Source organism: Eubalaena glacialis, chromosome X, assembly GCF_028564815.1.
Source record: "Eubalaena glacialis isolate mEubGla1 chromosome X, mEubGla1.1.hap2.+ XY, whole genome shotgun sequence".
Classification (NCBI taxonomy): Eukaryota; Metazoa; Chordata; class Mammalia; order Artiodactyla; family Balaenidae; genus Eubalaena; species Eubalaena glacialis.
The window spans coordinates 58,735,423-58,742,188 of record NC_083736.1 but is presented as its reverse complement, the minus strand read 5'-3'; the positions used below and the strand labels follow the sequence as shown (position 1 = coordinate 58,742,188).

At 36.1% G+C, this 6,766-nt stretch overlaps 1 non-coding gene across 1 annotated transcript; it reads right to left on the bottom strand.

Annotated features, from left to right (window-relative positions):
• Nucleotides 1–6,377: 6,377 nt before the first annotated feature.
• Nucleotides 6,378–6,503, bottom strand: LOC133082789 (small nucleolar RNA SNORD22). The gene has a single exon (XR_009699010.1). It is a non-coding gene; the product is annotated as a small nucleolar RNA SNORD22 (small nucleolar RNA).
• Nucleotides 6,504–6,766: the final 263 nt, after the last annotated feature.

Here is a 6,766-nt window from a genome sequence, read left to right as displayed (position 1 = left end):
ACACACCACCAGACGTGGACGTGCCCACCAGAAAGACAAGATCTAGCCTCATCCACCAGAACACAGGCACTAGTCCCCTCCACCAGGAAGCCTACACAATCCACTGAACCAACCTTAGCCACTGGGGACAGATACCCAAAACAACGGGAACTACGAACCTGCAGCCTGTGAATAGGAGACCCCAAACACAGTAAGATAAGCAAAACGACAAGACAGAAAAACACACAGCAGGTGAAGGAGCAGGGTCAAAACACACCAGACCTAACAAATGAAGAGGAAATAGGCAGTCTACCTGAAAAAGAATTCAGAATAATGATAGTAAAGATGATCCAAAATCTTGGAAATAGAATATACAAAATGCAAGAAACATTTAAAAAGGACGTAGAAGAACTAAAGAGGAACCAAGCAACGATGAAAAACACAATAAATGAAATTAAAAATACTCTAGACGGGATCAATGGCAGAATAACTGAGGAAGAAGAATGGATAAGTGACCTGGAAGATAAAATAGTGGAAATAACTACTGCAGAGCAGAATAAAGAAAAAAGAATGAAAAGAACTGAGGACAGTCTCAGAGACCTCTGGGACAACATTAAACGCATCAACATTCGAATTATAGGGGTCCCAGAAGAAGAAGAGAAAAAGAAAGGGACTGAGAAAATATTTGAAGAGATTATAGTTGAAAACTTCCCTAATATGGGAAAGGAAATAGTTAATCAAGTCCTGGAAGCACAGAGAGTCCCATACAGGATAAATCCAAGGAGAAACACGCCAAGACACAGATTAATCAAACTGTCAAAAATTAAATATAAAGAAAACATATTAAAAGCAGCAAGGGAAAAACAACAAATAACACACAAGGGAATCCCCATAAGGTTAACAGCTGATCTTTCAGCAGAAACTCTGCAAGCCAGAAGGGAGTGGCAGGATATACTTAAAGTGATGAAGGAGAAAAACCTACAACCTAGATTACTCTACCCAGCAAGGATCTCATTCAGATTTGATGGAGAAATTAAAACCTTTACAGACAAGCAAAAGCTGAGAGAGTTCAGCACCACCAAACCAGCTTTACAACAAATGCTAAAGGAACTTCTCTAGGCAAGAAACACAAGAGAAGGAAAACACCTACAATAACAAACCCAAAACATTTAAGAAAATGGGAATAGGAAAATACATATCGATAATTACCTTACATGTAAATGGATTAAATGCTCCCACCAAAAGACACAGACTGGCTGAATGGATACAAAAACAAGACCCATATATATGCTGTCTACAAGAGACCCACTTCAGACCTAGAGACACATACAGACTGAAAGTGAGGGGATGGAAAAAGATATTCCATGCAAATGGAAATCAAAAGAAAGCTGGAGTAGCAATTCTCATATCAGACAAAATAGACTTTTAAATAAAGACTATTACAAGAGACAAAGAAGGACACTATATAATGATTAAGGGATCGATCCAAGAGGAAGGTATAACAATTGTAAATATTTATGCACCCAACATAGGAGCACCTCAATACATAAGGCAAATACTAACAGCCATAAAAGGGGAAATCGACAGTAACACAATCATAGTAGGGGACTTTAACACCCCACTTTCACCAATGGACAGATCATCCAAAATGAAAATAAACAAGGAAACACAAGCTTTAAATGATACATTAAACAAGATGGACTTAATTGATATTTATAGGACATTCCATCCAAAAACAACAGAATACACAGTTTTCTCAAATGCTCATGGAACATTCTCCAGGATAGATCATATCTTGGGTCACAAATCAAGCCTTGGTAAATTTAAGAAAATTGAAATCGTATCAAGTATCTTTTCCGACCACAACGCTATGAGACTAGATATCAATTACAGGAAAAGAACTGTAGAAAATACAAACACATGGAGGCTACACAATACACTACTTAATAACGAAGTGATAACTGAAGAAATCAAAGGGGAAATCAAAGAATACCTAGAGACAAATGACAATGGAGACACGACGACCCAAAACCTATGGGATGCAGCAAAAGCAGTGCTAAGAGGGAAGTTTATAGCAATACAAGCCTACCTCAAGAAACAGGAAACATCTCGAATAAACAACCTAACCTTGCACCTAAAGCAATTAGAGAAAGAAGAACAAAAAAAACCCCAAAGCTAGCAGAAGGAAAGAAATCATAAAGATCAGATCAGAAATAAATGAAAAAGAAATGAAGGAAACAATAGCAAAAATCAATGAAACTAAAAGCTGGTTCTTTCAGAAGATAAACAAAATTGATAAACCATTAGCCAGACTCATCAAGAGAAAAAGGGAGAAGACTCAAATCAATAGAATTAGAAATGAGAAAGGAGAAGTAACCACTGGCACTGCAGAAATACAAAGGATCATGAGAGATTACTACAAGCAACTCTATGCCAATAAAATGGAAAACCTGGAAGAAATGGACACATTCTTAGAAATGCACAACCTGCCGAGACTGAACCAGGAAGAAATAGAAAATATGAACAGACCAATCACAAGCACTGAAATCGAAACTGTGATTAAAAATCTTCCAACAAACAACAAAAGCCCAGAACCAGATGGCTTCACAGGCGAATTCTATCAAACATTTAGGGAAGAGCTAACACCTATTCTTCTCAAACTCTTCCAAAATATTGCAGAGGGAGGAACACTCCCAAACTCATTCTACGAGGCCACCATCACCCTGATACCAAAACCAGACAAAGATGTCACAAAGAAAGAAAACTACAGGCCAATATCACTGATGAACATAGATGCAAAAATCCTCAACAAAATTCTAGCAAACAGAATCCAACAGCACATTAAAAGGATCATACACCATGATCAAGTGGGGTTTATCCCAGGAATGCAAGGATTCTTTAATATATGCAAATCAATCAACGTGATACATCATATTAACAAATTGAAGGAGAAAAACGATATGATCATCTCAATAGATGCAGAGAAAGCTTTCGACAAAATTCAACACCCATTTATGATAAAAGCCCTCCAGAAAGTAGGCATGGAGGGAACTTTCCTCAAGATAATAAAGGCCATATATGACAAACCCACAGCCAACATTGTCCTCAATGGTGAAAAACTGAAACCATTTCCACTAAGATCAGGAACAAGACAAGGTTGCCCACTCTCACCACTATTATTCAACATAGTTTTGGAAGTGTTAGCCAGAGCAATCAGAGAAGAAAAAGAAATAAAAGGAATCCAAATCGGAAAAGAAGAAGTAAAGCTGTCACTGTTTGCAGATGACATGATACTATACATAGAGAATCCTAAAGATGCTACCAGAAAACTACTAGAGCTAATCAATGAATTTGGCAAAGTAGCAGGATACAAAATTAATGCACAGAAATCTCTGGTATTCCTATATACAAATGATGAAAAATCTGAAAGTGAAATTAAGAAAACACTCCCATTTACCATTGCAACAAAAAGAATAAAATATCTAGGAATAAACCTACCTAAGGAGACAAAAGACCTGTATGCAGAAAATTATAGGACACTGATGAAAGAAATTAAAGATGATACAAATAGATGGAGAGATATACCATGTTCTTGGATTGGAAGAATCAACATTGTGAAAATGACTCTATTACCAAAAGCAATCTACAGATCCAATGCAATCCCTATCAAACTACCACTGGCATTTTTCACAGAACTAGAACAAAAAATTTCACAATTTGTATGGAAACACAAAAGACCCCGAATAGCCAAAGCTATCTTGAGAACAAAAAATGGAGCTGGAGGAATCAGGCTTCCTGACTTCAGACTATATTACAAAGCTACAGTAATCAAGACAGTTTGGTACTGGCAGAAAAACAGAAATATAGATCAATGGAACAGGATAGAAAGCCCAGAGATAAACCCACGCACATATGGTCACCTTATCTTTTATAAAGGAGGCAAGCATATACAGTGGAGAAAAGACAGCCTCTTCAATAAGTAGTGCTGGGAAAATTGGACAGGTACATGTAAAAGTATGAAATTAGAACACTCCCTGACAGCATACACAAAAATAAACTCAAAATGGATTAAAGACCTAAGTGTAAGGCCAGACACTATCAAACTCTTAGAGGAAAACATAGGCAGAACACTCTATGACATAAATCACAGCAAGATCCTTTTTGACCCAGCTCCTAGAGAAATGGAAATAAAAACACAAATAAACAAATGGGACCTAATGAAACTTAAAAGCTTTTGCACAGCAAAGGAAACCATAAACAAGACCAAAAGACAACCCTCAGAATGGGAGAAAATATTTGCAAATGAAGCAACTGACAAATGATTAATCTCCAAGATTTACAAGCAGCTCATGCAGCTCAATAACAAAAAAACAAACAACCCAATCCAAAAATGGGCAGAAGACCTAAATAGACATTTCTCCAAAGAAGATATACAGATTGCCAACAGACACATGAAAGAATGCTCAACATCATTAATCATTAGAGAAATGCAAATCAAAACTACAAAGAGGTATCTTCTCACACCGGTCAGAATGGCCATCATCAAAAAATCTAGAAACAATAAATGCTGGAGAGGGTGTGGAGAAAAGGGAACACTCTTGCACTGTTGGTGGGAATGTAAATTGATACAGCCACTATGGAGAACAGTATGGAGGTTCCTTAAAAAACTAAAAATAGAACTACCATACGACCCAGCAATCCCGCTACTGGGCATATACCCTGAGAAAACCATAATTCAAAAAGAGTCATGTACCAAAATGTTCATTGCAGCTCTATTTACAATAGCCAGGAAATGGAAGCAACCTAAGTGTCCATCATCGGATGAATGGATAAAGAAGATGCGGCACATATATACAATGGAATATTACTCAGCCATAAAAAGAAATGAAATGGAGGTATTTGTAATGAGGTGGATGGAGTTAGAGTCTGTCGTACAGAGTGAAGTAAGTCAGAAAGAGAAAAATAAATACAGTATGCTAACACATATATATGGAATCTAAGGGGGAAAAAAAGGCCATGAAGAACCTAGTGGCAAGACGGGAATAAAGACACAGACCTACTAGAGAATGGACTTGAGGATATGGGGAGGGGGAGGGGTGAGATGTGACAGGGTGAGAGAGTGTCATGGACATATATACACTACCAAATGTAAAATAGATAGCTAGTGGGAAGCAGCCGCATAGCACAGGGAGATCATGGGAACATATGTATATGTATAACTGATTCACTTTGTTCTAAAGCAGAAACTAACACACCATTGTAAAGCAATTATACTTCAATAAAGATGTTTAAAAAAAATCCAATAAAACTAGTATTTCCAAATTAAATTCTACTGGTTGCACTATTAGACTGAAAGATATGCCAGAATTATGGTGTATCTTGTTCAGTGAAATATTTGACAAATTTCTCATGATACCCCAACGTTAGAGCAGTTAGGTACATTTGTAACTGGCAGAATCCAAAGAAAATAATATAATTAATTATTTGATATCAACTTGGAAAAAAGTAACTAGAACACACCAGTAACGGCTCCGTTCTTGGCCTTTTTTCTTCAATAATTTTAAAAACAATTTATGGACAAATGAGATACCTACCAAATCTGAGTTGGATAGCTAGAACGATGCATAAGGCAACATGATGTAGTACAATGTTTCTCAATATTTTTGGTCTCATGACCCCTTTACATTCTTGAAAAGTTTAGAGAACCTCAGAACTTTTTAAAATGTAGATTCTATCAATAGTAACCATATTAGGACTGATAAATTTTTTAAAGTTTTAATATATTTAAAATAACCACAATAAACCCATTACATGTTAATATAAATAACATTTTTATGAAAAAAATAACTACCTTTGAAAATAACTGTATTTTACAAAAGAAAAAATAATGAGAATAGCACTGTTCTATACTTTCGCAAATCTCTTTAAGATATGGCTTAATAGAAGACAGCTGGATTCTCATATCTGCTTCTGCATTCAAATCTGCTGCAAAATGTTGTTTGGGTTGAAATTTATGAAGAAAATTCCAGATATGTAATTGGAAAAAGGTGGAATATTTTAATATCCTTTTCAGATAGTTCTGGATAATCTTTGATGTTATACCAAAATTCAACAAATGATAGCTTCTTAAAGGTTGGTTGCAATGTGGAATCTTAACTATATCAATTACCTTTTTTTGAAGGTTAAAAATCTTTTTGTTTAGAAGAGGTAGAAATGACTGTATGATAATTTGAACAGCTAGGTTGTATAAGAAATAACCTGAAAATTCCCTTTTGATATCCTCCAACAGTTGGGTTCTATTACATGTGCCTTGTTCTTTCTTCAGACCTGAAAAAATGTAAAACTGATTTTTCAACACATGATTATTTTTCCCTTTTCCATGTTTAGAAATCCTTATGATCCCTCAGATAGTTCCTTTTGGAATAAACTTTCCTCTTCTCACCCAGCCAGCTCCAGTGGGTTCACCTTTATAGGTTCTGGGACCAGGACAGAAGGTAAGTCATGTGAATATTTCTTCACTGGGCTCAATGGCCTTTTATTGCTCTATCACATTAAAATTTGTTGATTTGTCTTGCACTTTGTCTCATGCATTTTGAAGTTCTGTTGTTAGGCACATACACATTAAGAATTCTTATGCCTTTGTGGGGAATTGACCCCTTTATCATTATGTAATGCCCCACTTTATCCCTGATAATTTTCCTTGCTCTCAAGTTGGCTCTGTCTGAAATTAATATAGCTACTCCAGCTTTCTTTCGATTAGTGTTAGCATGGTGCATCTTTCTCCATT